Source organism: Artibeus jamaicensis, unplaced genomic scaffold, assembly GCF_021234435.1.
Source record: "Artibeus jamaicensis isolate MK-2021 breed Jamaican fruit bat unplaced genomic scaffold, CSHL_Jam_final scaffold_916, whole genome shotgun sequence".
Lineage (NCBI taxonomy): Eukaryota > Metazoa > Chordata > Mammalia > Chiroptera > Phyllostomidae > Artibeus > Artibeus jamaicensis.
In genome coordinates, this window is record NW_026522059.1 from 26,466,814 (window position 1) to 26,488,850 (window position 22,037).

The 22,037-nt window shown below is 38.4% G+C and overlaps 1 protein-coding gene and 1 pseudogene across 5 annotated transcripts in view; one reads left to right on the forward strand and one right to left on the reverse strand.

Moving 5' to 3' along the window:
• GRHL2 (grainyhead like transcription factor 2) overlaps window positions 1-22,037 on the reverse strand; it is a 137,314-nt gene that overhangs the window by 100,669 nt on the left and 14,608 nt on the right. The window contains exon 1 of one of the 5 annotated variants that reach the window (XM_053661209.1): window positions 14,175-14,196. The exons of the other annotated variants lie outside the window; for them this stretch is intronic. The gene's annotated coding sequence lies outside the window, so the exon portion shown is untranslated. Of the gene's footprint in view, window positions 1-14,174; window positions 14,197-22,037 lie in introns of those variants that run through there. 5 annotated transcript variants of the gene reach the window in all.
• Window positions 20,229-20,533, forward strand: LOC128626718 (60S ribosomal protein L36-like; annotated as a pseudogene).

Below are 22,037 nucleotides of genomic sequence, written 5' to 3' on the forward strand. Positions count from 1 at the left end.
TATTCTCCTTAAATGTGAGCTACAGTACTAGGAAACCAAGCAGGCTTACATGCAGACCAAAGGGGAGCAAGGGGAAGACTGAAATCCAACCAGCAAAGGTGTGACATTCACGACCCTTTCTCCTATCTGTTGGTCATTATTCCCAACATTGACCTGAATTAGTGGAAACAGGATTTTTCCCACTCAGGACGAGCACTGTCCTCTCTTTAAGAAGTGACGCTTTTATATAATTCTCATTCAGAATTTCACTGTATGTCTTCTACATCAGTCTTCCCTACCTCTCTCTCTCTCACAGAGCCTTTCTCGTGATATGGTATAAATTCTGTTCTTCAAATAGAATGTCTTATGTTTTTAATAAGAAAAACAGTCTAATTTATCTCAAAAACCAATATCTCAGATCAATAGAATATCTTGGGGTTTAGTCTTCAACCACTTCGATTGCTTGAGGCTGACCTACTACTATAGCTGATTACTGATAGATGATACATCAGCTCCCTGATGGGTGGAGGGTGTGTTTTGGAGGAAGACCACATTCAGAAACTATACTTAAGAGCAAAGTTTCAAGAAGTGACAATTATTCTTTCTTTTAGAATCTTGGCATTTTTCTCCATTAACAGAACACGACTTTAAAATGGAAACTAATGAACCAATCATCCTAGCCATGGTTAATGTCATAATTTAAATGCCAATGAAGTTAGTCATTCCACTGCAGGCTATCTTTGGTAATATGCCTCCTTTTGGTGCTTGCTAAAGGGAAATCACCAGAGATAACAGATACTTTCCATGTTAGAACAAGGGTTGAAATTTGTTAGGAACTTTCTACACTGAGCTTTTGTCCTTAATGACTCTAACCTTTCACCAATGAAATAATTTCTGTAAGATTCAGGGGAATGAAATGAGTTACAAACCTGGGATGATATTGATAATCTTAATGTTGAAGACTGTTATATTTGAGAGAGGAGTCATAATGTTCAGTGAAAATATTATGATAACCTCCACATGTAAAAGACATAATTTTTGAAAACAAAATTTATATCTATAGAAATTAATATAGTTCCATTTTTAGATACACTAATAACAAAATACACTGATCCGCAGATTGAAGCATGTCTATGGCACGTACACACACATTCCCTCTCTCTCTTTCTCTTGTTGTTGCCCCAGCTTTGCTAGCACCCTCAACATGATCTTAGTCAACTTACTGAGTAATCCAGAACTGAGACCAAGAGGATTCAAAATATATTTAAGAAGCTGCAGGAAAGGCACATCATCAAGTAGTAAAAAGAACCATCAGGAGAAAGATATCCCACATGAAAGTGAAAGGAGGAGGATAAAAAAAGAATTTTTTCAATGTAGAGAATTTGCAGAGATCACAATCTATGTGTGCACGCATGTGTGTAGCAATCTAAATTTAAAATGTTTATAGTGATCGTATGTGAATTTTTATTTGCTTCTTTCTATTTTTCAAATAGTCTTCAATAATAATAAGTCACACACACTTACTGAGCACCTACCACATGCCAGATAGTGTTCCAAGCCCCTGGCATGGGTTAAAATAGCCTTAAAGCTGATATGCAAACTTGCCCTTTATACAGATGAGGACTCTGTGCAGCAAGTGCTAAGTACATTGCCCAGGGGCACGTAGCACTCAGCTTACACCAGGATTGAATACCAGAGCTCTTAAGCATCCCTCTCTGTGCCAGTTCTTAACTATGCTCTATTTTCATAATCAGAAGAAAAAAGTCACCTGAAAAGAGGGATACAAGAAATCAGTGGAACAGGGAATTTCTTACATGCCAGTAAATGACAGGATTTCCATATTCAGAGTTTTAGAGAAAGTGTGCAAAGGGAATTCTATGAACTTTTTGAAGACAAAGACATTGTGGTTAGATTATTGGTAGAATTCAAGGTGCTGAAACATTCTGCAGGGTATGTATCATACCAGGAAACACAAATAAATAATGAGGGATAGCAGCTCTTCATTATTCATCTTTAGTTTGATATAGCTAGAGGCCAACTTTTCCAAATGTCCTGTGGAAAAGTTTATGTAATTGACATAAAAGAAATATAAATTAAGTAACTAGAAAATATTAAAACATTATATTTAGATTCTGACCAAAAATACAATTTTTAAAGAAAAGAATCTTTTAAAGCAAATCAGTTTTAAAAATTAAAAAAAGAATCCATTCTTCAGAGGAACTTATTATGCTCAAATCTCTAGCAGAAAAAAACAAAACACAATATCTCTTAAAAGGCCATAGGACAACCCTGACCAGGTGGGTCGATTGGTTGGAGCGTTGTCCTGAGCACCAAAAGGTCTTGGGTTTAAGCCCTGGTCAGCATACATACCTAGGCTGTGGGTTCAATCCCCAGACAGCAACCAACCAATGTTTCTCTCTCTCTCTCCCCACCTTCTGCCCCACACCTCTAAAATCAGTGAACATATCCTCAGGGAAGGATTATAAATGAGGAGGGGAGTAGAGATTGAAAAAACATTTTTAAAAGAAGCTGCAGGACAGACTTCCATCTCAAGCCCATTTTAAATCTGAAAGATCTCCCTGAAATGAGAAAAGTAATAATGTATACAGTCAATGTGGAAACAGAAATTTTGTACAATTCTAAAAGATAGAAAGCAGAAGAGATTGAGAGGAGAAACCAAAGTCAAGGCTACTCACCAGCTCTAGTGCAGGAAAGGTTAATGAGAGTGAGCACCAGTTTTCCCAGTGAGCCTAGAAAACTCTAACTCAGATTATTCAGGGTCTGCAACCATGCCAGTCATTCAGTGTTCCTTTGGTCCAGTACATCTAAAGGAACTAGCTAAGCATTCACCTCTTAAATACCGAATGAGTGGACCTTCGGAAGCCCTAGGACCAGAAAGAGAAATAACCTGGGAAATGCCTACAGTAAATTTAAACTATCAGCTGGAAACCAAAAAAACCTTAATCTTAAAACAACAGGAAAGCTCTCTCATATGCCCAACCCCCTTGGACCTCACTTGTACATATGCAAAGGAATCTTCCAGGAACCCTCAGCACCTGTGGCCACTCCTTCGTTTAAGAGAACAGCCCACTCTGAAAGAGTGAGCTCCACTCTGCTAACAAACCCTGTCTGTCAGCTCTGAAAGGTGATCAAACTCCACTTTTAACAGAAAAATTAAGAATCACCAGATATTTAAGGAAATCTAATAAAAATGAAAGAGAAGCTCCAAGAATATCAAAACAGCTTATTGATAAGAAAAATAATGTTGGACAGAGAAAATAACGTGAGAAAGAAGATACTACCTCTACAAAGCAAGGTCAGGTGACTATGAAAAAGAAATAATCATAATACAAGATACATAATTTCTAAAATAAAAATGAAATTTTTTATGAGGTTTGAATTGAAAAGACCTAAAAAATGTAATGATCTGGGAGGTCTAAACAAGGAATTTTCATAGTTTTTAGGGAAAGAAAATAAAAGTTTAAAAAGCATGCAAAAATACATTCAGATGTGTAATGTTCAACTAACAAGAGTTATAGAAGAAAGCAATGAAAAGGGTAAAAGGAAAAAATAAATAATTAAAGAAATAACAGAAGAAAATACCCAGCTGAAGAGAAATTTGAGTCTTAAAAAGTAAAGTCTTCAAAATTCTGAAAAGAATAATGAAAGGAATACCTCAAGCCATAGCCTGCAAAATTTCCATGTTAAAAATTAAATAGAAAATGCTACCAAAACAACCTGAAAAAGAACTAAGTAACTTACAACAAAACAAGTCAACCAGCAAACTTCTCATCTGCGTCACTGAATGCTGTAAGACGTGAAAAGAGATTTGAACATGGAATTCTAACACAGCAAAAGTTCAACAAGTGTGATGGCAAAATAAAGACATGTTTGGTCATGAATGGATTCAAAAACTACTCATATATCCCTTTGGAAAGAATTTTTCCTCAACTCAAAGTGAAAAAAGACATTCACGGTTAGGAAAGAAAAATGATCTAGCAATCAGAGTATCAAATAAACCAGTAAAATGTTAAATGGAGTGTAACTAATTTCTGATCATGAAAATAGAGTTTATGCCACTAAGAAAGTATTCTTAAGGATAATACCAAACTCGAATGAAATATCTGAGAGGCTATAGGAAGGTAGTTTTTTTTAAAAAGTGCACTGCAACATTTCAAGAGTTCCAGCTAAGATGAAGGTATAGTTAGATATGCTTCACCTCCTTGCACAACCAAAGGAAGGAAACAACCAGTTTAAAAAAAAACAACCAGAACTGCCAAAAAGTGAAACTTTATGAAAGTCTGACAACCAAAGATATAAAGAAAAAACATTAATCCAGACTGGTAGGAGGGGCGGAGATGGGCAGCCAGGGCGGGAGGATGTATGGCAAGGTGGCAGCTGGTGGAACAGATGACCCCACATTCGCATAAGGATAAACCAGGAGAACAACTGGGGAGCAAGACAGACCATGCAACCCAGGGTTCCAGCACAGAAAAAGAAAGCCTCACACCCTCTGGCTGTAAAAACCTGTGGCAGTTGTGGTGGTGGGAAAAACTATCAGTCTCTTGAAAGCAGGCAAGGGCTGAGCAAGGGGCATTGGTTTTCTCTCTTGACCCCTCCCCCACATACAGCGCTACAATGCAGCAAATTGGATTGCCCCCATCCTGGCAAATACCTAAGGCTCTTCGCCTTACAACATAACAGGTACATGAAGATAAAGAAATATGGCCCAAATGAAAGGTCAGATCAAAGTCCAGAGAAAGAACTAAGCAAGGAGGAGATAGACGACCTATCAAATGCAGCATTCAAAACACTGATAATCAGGATATTCACAGAAATGATTGAGTACAGCTGCAAAATAAAGGAAGAAGTGAAGCCTATACAAAGTGAAATAAAGAAAAATACGCAGGGAACCAACAGTGAAGGGAAGGAAACCAAGAGTCAAATCAATGATTTGGAACAGAAAGAAGAAATAAACATTCAACCAGAACAGAATGAAGAAACAAAAATTTGAAAAAATGAGGAAAGGCTTAGGAACCTCTAGGACAACTTTAAACATTCCAATATCTGAATCATAGGGGTGCCAGAAGGAGAAGAAGAAGAGCAAGAAATTGAAAACTTATTTGAAAAAAATAATGAAAGAAAACTTCCCCAATCTTCCTGGCAAAGGAAATAGATTTCCAGGAAGTCCAAGAAGCCCAGAGAGTCCCAAAGAAGTTGGACCCAAAGAGGAACACACCAAGACCCATCCTAATTAACTTATCCAGGATTAAAGATAAGAAGGGAATCTTAAAAGCAGCAAGAGAAAAGGAGAGAGTTACCTACAAAGGAGTTCTCATATGGCTATCAGCTGGTTTCTCAAAAGAAACCTTACAGGTAAAAAGGGGCTGGAGAGAAGTATCCCAAGTTATGAAAGTCAAGGACCGACATCCAAGATTACTCCATCCAGCAAAGCCATCATTTAGAATGGATTGGCAGATAAAGTGCTTCCCAGATAAGGTCAAGTTAAAGGAGTTCATCATCACCCAGCCCTTATTATGTGAAATGTTAAAGTGACTTATCTAAGAAAAAGATAAAAAATATGAACAATAAAATGACAACAAACTCACAACTATCAACAACTGAACCTAAAAACAAAAAACACTAAGCAAACAACAAGAACAGGAATAGAATCACAGAAATGGAGATCACATGGAGGGTTATCAGCAGGGAGGGGGAGAGGGGAGAACGGGGAGAAAGGTACAGGGAATAAGAAGCATAATTTGTAAGTGCAAAATAACAGGTGGGGGTTACAAATAGTATGGGAATTGGAGAAGCCAAAGAATATATATGTACAACCTATGGACATGAACTAAGTGAGAGGAATGTTGGAGGAAGGGGGGTGCAGGGCAGAGGGGAATAAAGGAGAGAAAAAAATGGGAAAACTGTAATAGCATAATCAATAAAATATACTTTTAAAAAAATATACTGAAGATTTTGCTTTGCCCAGAGAAAGAGTAATGGATAATGATTAATTCCTGACATTGATGGAAAATAAAAGTTTAAATGTGTTTATTAAAAATTCAGTGATGATAATTGCTAAGATAAAGACAGGATACAGAAATTTTAGAGCAGCAATTCTCATGATACGTCTCTCAGATATTTTCAGAGGTCTGTGGGGTTGACCTATTTTTATAATGATACTAAGATATTATTTGCCTTATTCACTATGTTGACATTTGCTCTGATGGTACAAAACTAAAGGTGGGTAAAATTTTCGGTTCTCAAAATAAGTCAAGAAGTGGCATGGAACTTCCCTTGAATCACTGTATTCTTGACACACACAATAAAAACAAAACAAACAAAAAATGCTACCTTCACTTGAGAATGTCCTTGATGAAATAGTACAAAGCACTAGTTTTAATCTCAAACTTCAGGTATGCATCTTTTCAACATTCTGTGTGACAAAGTGGGCACCACATACAAAGCGCTTCTACTTCACACTGAAGCACAATGCTTGCCTAGAGGGAAGGAACTTGTGCGACTGTTTCAATAAAACTGAACTAGCTGCTTTTTCCCTAAAACTCCATTATCACATGGAAGAATGACAGACCAACAACTACGTGTTCAGACTTCGGTGTTTGGACAACACTTTCCCAAATATAAACCAAGTGTGAGTTTATCATTTCAAGTAAAACAAATGAGGGCACTTGTTGCCAAAAATGATGAGTTTTCAAGCAAATGTTAGAATTTTTAAAATTGGCATTGACCACTATTGATGACTTTATAATACTTAAACATTTTCTGATAAGACTGATGGAGATATCAGCAGATATGATTTTTTACTAATGTATCATGAAACATGTTAACATTTGGAGGATCCGAATAGCTCAGGCAACCAATATTCCCAAATGCCAATGCATGACATTACAAACTCACACGTAGGTAAAAGGTCCATTCAAAGTGCAAGACAGACCTAGGGATTTAAAGTAACAGTACAAAAAGTTCATTTTATGATTTGTTTCCACATTAAAACTTTTAACAAACTACCATCTGTTGAAGTTTCATGCAGTATCAAAAAATAACAATAATTATCTGAAAAGTCTATGAAAACAGGTTTTCCTTTTCCAACTATCAGTCAAAGCAGATTTTTTTCCATGTGTACTTCAACAAAATAACATTTTGCAATACACTGAATGAAGCTCATGTGAGGATCCAGGAGTTATCTATTAAGCCAAACATTAAAGAGAATTGAAAAATGTAAAGCCATACCACTTCTCTCTAAATTATTTTGTTTTAACATTTTAAATCATTTTTATTTTTAAATATTATGTTAATATGCAGTGGGTTTATACTTATTACTTTAATTGAATCATAAATATTTATTTTATTGTTATTCTATTAGTTGTTCCAATTTTCCCCCTTTGCTCTCCTCCACCCAGCCCACCCCGACTCCCACAATCAATCCCCACACCATTGTCCACGTCCATGGGTCATTTACAAATGTTCTTTGACTAGTGCTTTCCCCTTCTTTCCACCTTTATCCCCCTCCTCCCTCCTCTCAGGCAGCTGTCAGTCTGTTCCATGTTTCCCTGTCTCTGGTTTTATTTTGCTCATTAGTTTATTTTTTTCATTAGATTCTTCTTATAGTTGAGATCATATGGTATTTGTCTTTTATCAACTGGCTTATATCACTTAGTATAATATTCTCCAGAATCATATATGCTTTAATTACTCATCTTCACTTTCTAATTTGATATATATATATATAAATTTGACATATATTTACATATATGTCAAATTTGTAGAATATGATATATATTTAATTTGATAGATGTATTTGTGTGGGGTATAAAAATACATCCCACACAAATATAAGATTTTTAGGGTCTTTAAAAGGAAAAACCCTAAAAGGAATTTTAACAACAAAAAGTTTAGAGACCGCTATTGTAGAAAATCACTAGAAGAAAATAAAAAGAAATATTGCTCAATAAAACAAAAATAAAAATGATGACATAAAATGAGAAAAGTAAGACCTTACATATCAGCAAGTATAATAAGTGAAAAATGAGGTTCCCCTACTAAAGTCCAACATGCTTAATCCCATTTTGGTGTCTTCATCTCCGAAAACCCAGACCAACACAGGTCTAATTTAGAATGAGAAAGTGGGTTACTGGGGAAGTGACACCTAAGCTGAGACTTGAAGAGAAAGAATTAGTAAGATAGAAAAACAAAAGAAAAGAAGAAGTGAAAGAGGTCACAGCGGGAACAGCATGTGCAAGGTCCCTGAGGCAGGATGGACCTTCTCCCAGTCCAGGAACTAAATTAAAGACAGTGTAGCTGGACCACAGTGTTCCAAGAAGAAAGAGAACAAGATCTGATGAAGGTTAAGAGATAGGCAGAGGCCAGATTATGCAAGGATTTGTAATTCACTTTAAGAATTCTAATTTTATTCTAAGTGCATGAGGTAGGTATGCAAGGGTCTTCAGCCACAGAACAACTTGTTCATTAAGTGTTTTTAAAAGATTGCTCTGGCTGCAGTGAATGGATTAAAAAGAAAAGAGGTACTAGAAGACCAGGAAAGAGGCTACTGAAATGGTCCAGAAAAGAGATAAATTAAGGATTATTTTCTACCTAATGAAAAAAATCATTTTTATAAAGTCTCCCTTAAGAGTAAACAGGATTTTTTTCCATTCAATATTTTATGACTTATTCTTCATTTAGGTAAAAGTCTTAACTTTTACTGTCTTTGTGCAAGTGGGCACTATGTCTTACTCAATTTGTAATTACACATAACATGTGAATTAGTTTATATTCTCCAAAATTAACAAAAACACTCAATGGTAAAAACATTAGAATCTACCCCCATCTTTAATAGATAAGGAAATAAATTAGAGACCTAAAAAGGTTACACAAGAAAGTAATGGGAAACCGCATACAAAATTGGCATAAATCTGTTGATTACACAACATGTCCCTTCTATAAAACAAAATAGGGCAAATAAATGAGCTTTACTATACAATAAACTTAACCTAGAACAAATAATGCTGGAAATAATAAAGAATATTTCACTCTAGTTTGCCTTATTAGAATTTAGATGGGCTTCTTAGAACACTAGGAGGAAAATAAAAACCAATTACTTGTTTTTCCTCTTCTGGACAATAATCAAAAACACTCAGTTATTCCTCTTGCCTTAGGTCTGTAAATGGAATGAAAAGTTAATTTTATAATTGATGTTATATGAAGGTATATGGATATGCATATGTGTATATACATATATCTTTATATAGACATACTCAGGGTTGGGTGGAATGTGTGTGGTGCAGATGAATGGGAGTAGTGCAGAGAGAAGAGGCAAAAAAAGGGGAGGAAGAAAAAAATACACGGTGTATAATATGATCACATTATGCATTTATATAAATTATGTATGTGCATAAAACTGTATTCATGTAAAGAAATTTATGAGGAAGGAAGGAAAAGAGGGATGAAGGAAAGAAGGAAAGAAGGGGATTGAAAGAACTTCATTCCAAACAGATGGTTGCCAGAGGGGAGGGGTGGAGGGATGGATAAAAAAGGTGAAAGGATTAAGAAGTACAGATTGTTAGTTACAAAACAGTCACAGGGATGCGAAGAACAGCATAGGAAATATAGTCAACAATATTGTAATAACTACGTATGGTGCCAGTTGGTTACAGGAAGTAGCGGGGCTGGGACGGGGGGCACTTTGTAAAGTATATGATTGTTTAACCCAAAGAAGTACAGGAGAAAAAAGTTAAATCAACAAATTATGGAGCATTCTCACTAAAATCTCTGCAATATGGAGAGAAACTCAGAGACAGGTGGATAATAGTTTGGGAAAACCCTTTGAGATAGACAAATCATTACCTCCACCATCAGACTTCAGCAGAGATGAAAAGAACTTGGGATTTTTCTAGTATGAAGACAGAAGAGGAGAAGAAATGCAGAATGATCTCGACCATATGTAAGTAAGTCTTACCGGCTAAGAGTGAACCATTCTGTACTGAAGGAACATTGATTCATGCATAGAAAGATAATACGTTGTATCGATAGCAGAGGGGTCCTGGAAGAAATGTCTAAGATAAGGACCAGGAAGGAACCTGCAGAATGGTCATGTCTTATGACCAAACACACAAGGGAAGACCAAAAATCAGGTGGTGCTCCACCAAATGAAGAGATTCTGTGCAGGCACCACTCCTGGGAGACCTAGCAATTGGTACCTTTCTCCATATTAACGATTTCAGAATGGGAAAGGTCACACATAGGTAATGTAAGTGAAATTAGGAGCAGGGCAATATGATATGTGGCGGTCTCCACCTTGGAAAGTCAGAAAAGATGTGCTTTATTGTGGACACAGCACAAAATCACAGGGGATGGACCTGCGCTGTGGATGAAGAGGACCATCTTGAGCCTGGGAGATCTAGAATGTCCAAGACTCTGCAGACACACCAGTTCTCCCACTGGCCCTGTGACGGCATCAGGGGGAATAAGCCAATTGCCGGTGAAGAGTTGTAGCCTCGCCTCTCCTCCCTGGTATCACCACTGTGTGAAAATGCACAGCACCACTTCCCACCCTCAGTTATGTCACAGGCTGGCAAACTTGTGCTAAGCCTTTTCGAAAGGAGAGGTGAGGTTGCGGGAGACATAAAACTTTCCAGGAATTGTGGCTGCTTAATTACAGTGCTTGCAGTGCTTGTATCAGACTGCTTCAAACATACCTGAAAGCCTAAAGAAAAGACAAATGCCAGTGTTGCACTTTTTATGTCACTTCACTGTCTATGTAAACCTCATCTTGTCTGTCTTGCCTCTGAGGAAAGCGAAAATTTTTAAAAATTCTACAGACTACCTCATTAATGTTAGAATATGTTCCGATAAAAGTGTCTTGCAGAGCTCAAACACAGTGAGCAGACTGATTTCTTCAACAGAAAGGGGCTAATGGAGTGACAGTCAGCATAGTTCTCTGTCCCCATGGTTTTTATAGCTTGGGGTGATCAGGGAAGCCATCTGGACACTTTCCTGCCCTTCTTGCTGTCCTGGGGTCTCCGGTCCAGCCGGAGGGGCGAGGGTGAGTGAAAGAAGGAGCCGGCATTAATAACCTCAGCGGTGAAGGGGAACTTAGCAGGACTGAAAATCAAAGGGTAGATAAATGTGGTAAGACCCTTTAAAGAAGAGAAAACTGGAGAAGGAGCACCAAGGAGATAAGTGAACGTTTCAGGATGACTTTCCACTGGAAACTGTTAACATTGGTACCACCACTCTGAACACCCTTTTCTTTTAACCCCAGTGACTAACAGGGCTGAGAATGAAAATGAGAGATGTGAACAACCAAGACAACTGTCTCCGGCAGAAGCACAGGACATAGTACTAGACAGTCAAGTAGAGGACAGACCTAAAACCCAAAGCACCCCCACACACACACAGAGAAAGAGGCTGCCTCCCTGCAGATGTGCGGTGAACTCAATGCAGAACATTTGGCCAAGGAGCTCACAGGCCCCACGTGGCCAAGCTGAGCTTTTCCACCCTGTCACGTCATCAGATGCCCGGGCTTGACACTGGCCTGGAAAGGGCATGCAAACACATCACCGATGGCAGAAAAACAGTAAAGAAATCATTCATTTTAATTATATCATAACAAAAGGAGGCTTGAAGGGAACCTGTCAAGCATGAACAAGTCAAAAAGAAATGGCACAATGACAGGGCAAAAACCACCACAGGAAATCAGACAAATAATGAAAGAACGCGGTGTGCATAAGAAAACAGAATTAACCCCTCCCTGAAAAGAAGAATAAAATTCCCAGAAGTTGCTCTATACTACAGAACATAACAGGAACACGAATTCAATAAAAGTGCAGCGTTGATGGCACAACAGAATGAGGCAGAAAGGGAAATTGCAGAGCTCAGAAAAGAGCAGACCAAAACAATAGGCGATAGAGCAAATGACACCAAGGGAACTGAAAACAGAATAATGACAGAGGAAAGGCTTGTGAGAATTGCAGTGAATGTGGAGAAGAAACGGAACTTCCAGTAATTAGATAATAAAAAATCGGGGACAGACAAAGAGGAACAGATATGGAGATAATATAAATGTTCCAGAAGTAGAACACCAAACATAGGAAAGAGAAACAATATTCAAAGTTCTAGCACCTAGAGACTTATGGTAAAATATGGCAGGTTGGATGTATTATCAAAAACCCCATTAAAATGACAGTTAGAGAGGTCAAAGGATTGAAAGAGGAGGGCAGAGTCTGCACCAGACACATCAGTCAAATAAGGGGAAATGGAAATTAGAAGAATGGCCACTGCCTCAGCAGAGTGGAGTACGATAAAGCTTAAATGCATCTAAAGTCAAAATATCTAAAAGGGATACGATACCTAAAAAGAAAGTCAAATAGTACCATGGACTATGACAGCCCGAGGCATATGAAGCATTAGAAATCTTGGAATGTGGGGAATAGATACAAACAGAATTGGTTAAAAGTACATAAAAGAATTACCAACCCCTCCCCCATATCTCTTTTCCCACCCCATAGCAGGCATCTATCTCTCCTACATTCTAGAATGAAGGGGAGGTTAAATCTCTGGTCATATTGAACCCTAAAGGCTGGTGGTTTGGAGCAGCAAGCACAGTAGAATGCGAAGGTAGAGCCCTTGACTGAAAATAGAGGGGTGAAGCAAAAGGACAATGTAAAAAAACATGAGGTTCCCATTTCCCCAAGAGTTTCCCAAATCCCACCCCATCCCTGTACTTATAATCAGAGGATCCTTCTCTGGAGGCCACCAGTGGCCCCAGAGAAAAGGCTCACTGCCTAAAACCATCCATAGAAATGGGCAGATGGATGAGCCTGTCCACTGCTGCCCTCCCTGCACCCCCCTCGCAAGGCTTCCAGTCAGCTGCTGAGTAGCTGTTACATTCAGCCATTGAACATACTGTGCTTCTTCTGAACAGCCTGATGGAGGGGCAGGAGCCACGCCGATCAAAACAGAAGCAAACTACATCAAAAATATGAACAAGCACAAAGTAATGGAGATGATGCCGAGAATAGAGAAAAAATAATATCCTCAGAGAGATAAAAAGAAGTTATTGCATCTATGTAGTAAAAAGAGGAGGCTAGAAAGAGACAGAGCTAGAGCTAGAATATTGTAAATAATAAAAAGTATGAAGTAACAAAAATTCTATGGAAAGTTTGGATGATAAAGGTGAAGACAGTTCCAGGAAAAAAGAATGAAAGGCACAAAGATAGACAATATGAGCAAATTAGAGAATCAATCAGAGGATAAACATGCGACTATGGATTCTGTAATGAGAAAAGAGAGAACATAATGGAAAAGCAATTACTACAGAAATATTGGAAAATTCCCCAGAAAAGAGGAAGGGACCTGAATAAACAGTGCATGGAGTACCTTGTACAAAAACTGTAGGGGGGGTGCGGGGGCGGAGCAGTGACAGAAGCATATCATCATGACATTTCAGAAAGCCAAATACATAGAGATGATTTTAAAAGCGTCCAAAGGGGCACTGCAGGCACACCTGGGCGGCGAGGAGAGGGGTTCAGGGCACTTAAACTGCCTCCCATGAAATCTGAAAACTTACAACATGTCTTGGTTTTCAACAGTGACTCCAAAGGACCAGAAAAGCACAAAGGGCAGAAGAGACTAAGGCTCCCTGACCCCATATCACGGCATTATTTTCTTGACTCTGTTGTAACCAGGACTAAAACCTTGTCCTATGTAAGCCATCAGATTCATGAACTTACTGAAGAGACAGGACCCTGGGAGCGGAAGGAGGCAGAAAGGCAGCCTGAGTGGGGAAGGAGTGCTGAATTTTTTAATTTCAATATTAAAAGATATTTCTACTTAGAAGCAAAGCTCATGAAGTAGGAAGAATGATTTACATACCCCAACCCTATATGCGTGTGGATATGTGTGGAGAGAGAGAAAAAAACAGAGAGACAAAGAGAAAGAGATGGGGAAAGGGGAGAGGAGAAGGAGAAAAACGGGAAAGGGAAGCAAAGAGGAGGAAGGAAGAATGAGAGGGGGAGGAGTAGGGATGGAGGAAGGAGAAGACAATGGAAGGACTGGAATGGGAAAGAGGTCAGAAATGGTACGTAAAGGTCGAGAATCCCCCTCAAGTGTAACCCACAGCCCTGCACCTTACCTCCTTCTGCCTAAACATCTCTAGTGAGAAGTCACTCCCTTACCAAGCTATTCTTTCCACTGGTAGAAAACTCTCAATGTAAGAAAGCTGTTACTTCACCACCATCACTGGAGTGTACCCTGTGGGGAGACAACAGACCAGGGTCCAGTGCTGCTGAAGCCAGGCCTCCCCCAGGTGCCCCCCAGCCAATAAGAGAACTCAGCCTAGAGGCCAAGGCAGGTGCAGAAGTCTGAAGGCACAAAGTAGAGGCCTCTGCTTAGACTGCTGAGCATGCAAGAGGCTCTCACCCAATCTCCCTTTCCTCTCTCCTGCACTTAGGGTCACACTGGCCTCAGGTCCTAGGCCTCCCCACCTCACTGCGCACCCTCCCTCTACCCCCTCACACAGGAGTCCCCTTAATAAAATCCTTGCTTGTTTAATCTCATCTTGGTGACTGTTTCTTGGAAGATTTGAACTAGCATATAATCCTATGTATATTTTTACCTAAATTGAGACAAAATCTTATTTTTAAATATTGGTCCCAGTTCTATCCACGGGAATCACTGCAAAAGTCTATTCTACTGTGACCCCAATCTTGCTAGTCAAATGCCCATAAAAGCAGGGATGAGCTGTCCTCTGTGTGGGTGTGCAAGGGCGGAGCTCAGGGGAGTGAACTGGTGGTAAGAAAGATAAAATCTGACACAGGAATGGTGAGGAGACATGTCCAAGGCTAACAAAGACGATCTGAACATGGCAATTTTTCTGGAAAATACAAATGCTATGTAGAAAGTCTGAATAAACAAAGGAAGGATAGAAGAAACTGAAAGGTTAATCAAGGACCTTCACCGGGTCCTGGCAACCTTCAAGGAATAGATCATTCCAACATTGTTTGAATTATTTCAGAGAATAATAAGACATGGAAAGTTTCCCAAGTCATTCTAATCAGCTAGCATAACATGGATATCAAAATACAACAAAGATAGCATTCAGCCAGGTACACTTACAGACATATACACACACACAGGAAACAAGAGACCATTAATAATGACAATATTTACAATAATAATATAGCTGTGATGACAATAATAAGGATAGCTAACATGTATTGAGTGTTACATATAGCTAACATGTACCATGTACTATTCAAAAGGTTACATATATCCCCCCAATTCCAGAAGGCAAAATCTCTTACTATTAATCCTGTTTTCAAAGAAGAAACAGGCACAGAGAGATTAAGTGACTTACCCAAGGTCACATCACTAGTAAGCAGTGGGAATAAGATGAATACAGATATAAAATCCTCAAAATATGTTTTTATGTCATGGCTTGTCCCAGGAATACAAGAATGCTCTCCCCCAAGATTGGGAATTTTTTTCATGGATATCACTACATTAAAAGCATAACCAAGAATAAAAATATGAAAATCATTCTTGATAGCCAAGAACCTACTGTACCATTATGCTTAACAGCAAGACCTGAAGACCACTTACTTTACAGAACATCCTCTATCGTCCCGCTGTTCAACATTGTACTTGACATCCTGAGCAATGCAATAAAAGAGAAAAATTTAAGGAATCTAAAAACTGGAAAGGAGGAAAATTGATCATTATTTGTAGATAACCTAATTATTTAATGGGTAATTTGAGATTCAGTAAAAGAGAGGGGAAAGAAGATGAATACATAGATAGATAGTAAATAGAAGAATCTCGTTGGTGGTCAGATATGAGATCATATAAAACCAAGTGCTTTCAAAGTCCAGATGGTATTTAATGCTGAAACCTTTAGAACACTAGACAAGGATTTCCACCCTCACATCTATTAGTGTTAGCTAACATTATTCTATAGTGATAGGTTGATACACTCAGAATGAAATGAAAGGTATAGAAATTGGAAGGGATGAATTCACATCATTTGCACACAGTATGAGAGAATGACTGGTACCCAAGATAAATGGATGAACTACAATTAAAAGGCAATAAAATAAGGTGGCTGGATACAAAATAATATTTTAAAATTAGCAGCTTTCCTATGTAAAACATACAGAAAAAGACCCCCCTTAAAACAGTACCAAAAAATACTTGAGTAAACTTAAACTTTTAGAACAGTTTATATTTTAAGAAATAGTCCCAAATACATATAGATATTCAATATATGATAAAGACTGGATTTCAAAAAAGTGAGGGAAATGTATATTATTCATTAAAGGAAATTGGCACAATAGAGTGTTCACCAAGAAAGAATCCTACCTCATTTCAAGTAAATTTCAGGTGAATGAAAGCTTTCAACGAAAATGTGAGGTCATAAATCATAGAACGATAGAATAAACTTTGGAAGAAGTTAATGCCGAGGGAGAGGTTGTTTGTTTGTTTGTAACTTTAGAAGACAGAAACCCTTCCTAAGCAAGACATAAAACCTAGAAGACATTTAAGAAAACAGATGAATTTGGCTACTTAAAAATTTAAAATCTCCACAGAGCAAAACACAACATAGTCAGAGCAAAGGACAATCTGGTAGACAATGAGCTAATCTCTCAGTACAAACATAGCTCTTAAAATTTATCAAGAAAAGACCAAGCACACCCCATGATCCAGCAATTTCAATTCCAGGTAAGTATCCAAAACAATTGCAATCAGGATCTTAAAGACATCTGAACTGCCATGTTCATTATAGCACTATTCACAATGGGCAAGATATGGAAACAGCCCAAGTATCCAGGGACAGAGGAATAAACAAAAAGCGTGGTATATGCATACAGTGGCATGCTACACAGCCTTTGAAAAGAAGGAAATCCTGCTGATTTTGGTAACATAGATAAACCTGGAGGATATTATGCTAAGTGAGGCAAGTCAGATACAGAAAGACAATACTGCATGACTCCACTTACATGAGTTATGTGAAGTAGTCAAGCTAAGAGATGGAGAAAATACAATAATGTTTGCCAGCAGCTGGAGTGATGGGGAATGGGGAGTCACTACACAATGGGTTTTAAATTCCAGTTATGGTAGATGAATAAAATCTAGAGATCTGCTGTACAACATAGGACCTGTAGTTGACAATAAGGGATTAGGCACTTCAAAATTTGCTGAGAAGGTGAATCTCGTATTAAGTGTTCTTAGTGTACACACGGACACACCTGCAGGTACACAGGGAAACTCTGGCCGTGTTGCACATGCCTATTATCTTGATTGTGGTGCTGATATCACAGGTTTTGCATATGCTCAAACCCATTGAATTGTACACATTAAATATGTGCAATTCTTTGTATATCAATTGTACCCCAACAAAGCTGTTTTAAAAAGTTAAAAGATTTAGCTCTGGTTGGTGTAGTTCAGTGGTTTGAGCTCAGGCTTGCGGACAACATGATCTCGGTTCGATTCCCAGTCAGGGCACATGCCTGGGTTGCAGGTCAGTCAGTTCCCAGCAGGGGACTCACGAGAGGCAACCATACATTGATGTTTCTCTTCCTCTCTCCTTCCCTTCCCCTCTAAGGATAAATGAATAAAATCTTAAAAGAAAAACAGTAAAAAAAAAAAGTAAAGTTTATCATCTTGGTAAAAAAAAAGTTAAAAGATCAATAACAAAATAGAAAAATAGGCAAAGAACATTAACAGACAGTTCACAGGAATAAAAATACAAATGCCTTTTAAATTCATATAAAGAATTAAAGAAATGTAAATGAAGAGAATAAGAAGATACCATTTTTTATATCAGCAAAAATTGGAAAGACTGATAAGATCTATTGCTTGAGAGTAGGCAGAAATGGGTATATTCAAACATTATTGCATTACAAATCAAAGGAGCATTTTTGAAGAACAAGCTAAGATTTCTGTGTGCGTAGCCTGTGCCCCAGAAGTTCCACTTCCACACATTCGTCCTTAGTCATTCATACTTTGAAGTTGAGCGACCATTTTAAAGAAAGCAATTTTGTATTACTGACATGGACCACTTAAAACCATAAAACAATATGTATTAAATCACTCATTTACATTAAAAAGTGATCCCCGGCTGGTGTGGCTCAGTCGATTGAGTGGCCTACAAACCAAAGTGTCGATGGTTCAATTCCCAGTCAGCACATGCCTGGGTTGCAGGACAGGTACCTGGTTGGAAGCATGTGACAGGCAAGCACACATTGATGTTTCTCTCCCTCTCTTTCTCCCTCCCTTCACCTTTCTCTAAAAATAAATACATAAATAATTTTTAAAGTAAAAAAATTAAAAATTTTCCAATACAGAAACATTCATGTGTAATATGATGCCTAGAAACACATGTAGGAGGTTTTCCAGCAAACTGTCCAAATTCTGCTGAAAATGATGGGAGAGAATTATAAAAAGGGCATTTATCTTTTTTTCTCCCCAATTTACAATTGTGGTATAATATTTTTTAATATTTTTATTCATTTATATTTAGAGAGAGGTGAAGGGAAGGAGAAAGAGTGGGAGAGAAACATCAATGTGTGGCCACCTCCCATGTGTCCCCCACTGGGGACCCGGCCCACAACCCAGGCACATGCTCCGACTAGGAATTGAACCGGCGACCCTTTGCCTCACGGGCCTGTGCCCAATCCACTGAGCCACACCAGCCTGGGCTATTTTTTAAATATTTATAAATTGTAATCCAGTAAACTCTATTTGTAGAAATTTGTTCTAGAAAATAATCTAAAAACCTTGAAAGAATTATAAAAGGAACATTTATCTTTTTTCTCTATATAAATGTACAATTATTGCATAACTTATTTTTTAATATTTATAAATTTTAGTCCAGTAAACTCCAGTTGTAGAAATTCATTCTAGGAAATGATCTAAAAATCATGAAAGGTTTTATGTCTGAGGTTTTTATAAAAGTATGATTTTATGATAGAAAAATTACGACAACGACCTACATATAACCTCAATGTAAGTCAATGATAATAAATCCACAGCACATAATACTCTGTGGCCATTAAAATATTTAGGAAAAAACATATATAGTTAGGTTGGAAAGAAGAGAAACATGTACAACATGACCAATTACTTAAAGACTGCCCTTCACTGGCTCAGTGATTTACAGATTTTTTGGGGAAAGGCCATTACTTGTACCTTGCAAATGGTAGACTTGCTCATCAAACAAACCTTAAAGTTACAGCTTTAAGAACATTTGAAAAAAAATAGGAGAAAGTATGGCATGCATCACATGAAATCGTAGATAATCAAATAATGTATTTTTTTAAATATTTTATTTCTTTATTTTTAGAGAGAGGGGAAGGGAGTGAGAAAGAGAGGGAAACAAATATCAAGAAATAAACTCTCAGGCGCCCCCGACTGGGGACTGGCGCGAATAGACCTGGTGACCCCCCACCTCCCTGCTTCACGAGTGGGCGCTGAATTCACTGAGCCACACCAGCCAGGGATCAAAGAGTGTATTTAAAATAATGAGTTCAACCTTCTACTAGAGTGAAATATTTTTCCTTAATTAGTAGCCAAACTAATTAAGCTGAATTTTCCTTTTCGTGCCCTCTGTGTTACATCTGTAGGAAGAAAAAAAATTACGTATCCAAAAGGTTAACCATAAGAGGGAGATTGAAGAAAATAGCCTTGATAATTCATCGACCAGATAATTGAGTTCCTGATTAAAGCAGCTGGCCCTAATGCCACCAACGCTTTAAATAAAAATTCCTAATTGTCCTAGATGTTTTCAGGTTGTCTCAGTTTAGAAAAGTGGAGAGCTCTGGTGGGGGAGTGGGGAGGGGGCGGAGGGACCGAGCAAAAAAGAAAAAGGATTCATGGACACAACAGTGTGGTGATTAGTCGCAGGGGGAGCGGGGGGAGGGGCAGGGACAGGTGGAGGTAGAAGACAGTATAAGGGAGACAAATGGTAATGGGGAAAATGTAATAAAAATGGTGAAATGTTTAAAAATTTTTCTTTTCATGATCACAAAAAGAAAGAAAAATACCAAATTGCTTCCATAAATTGTCAGTTTGCACAGCTGTTACCATTAACGCTATAAGCGACATGCCTAAGACGGAGAACACAAGCAAATGCTCTAGCCCATGGCTCTAGAAAAGTTCTGTAATACACAGTTTAACTACAGTCCCGCCGTGGCAGCCACGGAGGACCAGCCGCCACGGCTCTGGGCTCCCCTATGGCCGTGGGCCTCACCAAGGGCCACAAGGTGACCAAGAAAGTGAATGAGAACACAAGCAAGCCGAGGCACAGCCGCCAGCACGGCCGCCTCCCCGAGCACACCGATTTCGTGCAGGACGTGATCCGAGAGGTGTGTGGTTTTGTTCCCTATGAGCAGTGCTCCATGGATCAAGGTCTTTAAGGACAAGAGGGCCCTGAAATTCATCAAGAAAACTTGGGACACATGTCCATGCCAAGAGGAAGAGACCGGAACTGAGCAATGTCCTTGCAGCCACGAGAAACGCAGCATCCCGGAAAGGCTGAGCCCCTTCCCCTCTGTGTGTAATAAAACCTGTGCAGAAACTTGGGCAATAAAAAAAGTTTAATTACAGAGTCCTAGAGATTTATCTTTGAAAAGTGGCTCCATTTTAAACAGCCCTACTACGCAGATAAACAACCAAAGTGTTTCTTAACTGCTAATAATAAAGTACATAAATAAAGTGAATGGATGAAAGTGTGACCAAACATGAGGAATTAAAAAAAAAAGTGGCAAGTCTTTTCAAAATAAAGCAGAAAATTTGAAGACTCTCACTATTTTGTCTTAGTTTGGACTTGCCTGCCTCCACTTTGCCCACAACTAATGACCTCAAGAGTGGAGGGTCAATGTGCATATTTTTTCTGAATTATGTTTTCTCTAATTATTTTGTTTAAGGTTCTCAGACCTGAAACGAGTAGTCTGTCTCCCCTCCGTGGCCTCAGTGACCCGCCTGGGGACTCTCCCAAGACACAGAGTGGAAGAGACGAGTCCAGCATCATCCGTTGCTGTTTGTGGGTATTCATCCTGAACACGCTCTCATCAGTCGCCTTGGGAAGATAGACTCCCCATTCCTGGACCAAGTTCCCTGAACTTGTGGTCTTCCATTAGGGAACTTGAATTCTGACCTGGGTCATCGCTTTCATTGGCAAAAGATGGGGGATCATCAATCAGGGACTGTTCCCAAACCCAGCGACTTGCACTGAGTGGAGATGCGGCTTCACCTGCCTCTAATAGACTGGTTTTACTGATGCTGAACTTTCTGCAAAACCCCCAAAAGAGCTTTTATGATAACAAAATACTATATATATACATTAAAAACAAAACAAAAGATAAGCTCTTCTGAGATGGAAAATATAATTTGAGTGAATGGAAAGAAATGCAATGCAAAACAAGTTACCACTTTTACCCTATCAAATTGGTACACTGAAGGAAGGCTAATAATACGCATTGCTGGGGAAGGAACGTGGGATTCTCCCCAGATACTCTGGGGCTGGGAGTGCTTATCAGAATGTGTCTGGACGGCCATTTGGAAATATGACCCAAATGTTTTTAAAAAGAACATACCTTTACACCAGGAATGTCTATTCAATGAAGCCTATTTCAAGAAAATAAAAAGTGTGAGAAGATTTAACCATAGGGATGATCATTCCAATATTGACTCCTAACAGTAAAAAACTGAGGAAAATGTCTAAATGTACAACAATGGGGACTGGTTAAATGAATTTGAACATTTCCATTCCATGTAAAACTATAGGGCCATTAAAAATACCTATCACCATAAAAAGCTGCCTGTGATCAATATTAATTTAACATAAGCTACAAACTATATAAACGACTATCTCATCTCAATATAACTTGTGTATTTCTGTGCAATTGCATAGAAAAAAGTAAAGATATACATGTCAAAATGTTAGCACTGTTAGCAGTAGTAACATCTCTGAATAGTAGTTTTAGAGTAATTGTATTTCCTAATGTTTTTATAATTAAGTGTGACTTGATTACCTTTCAAGG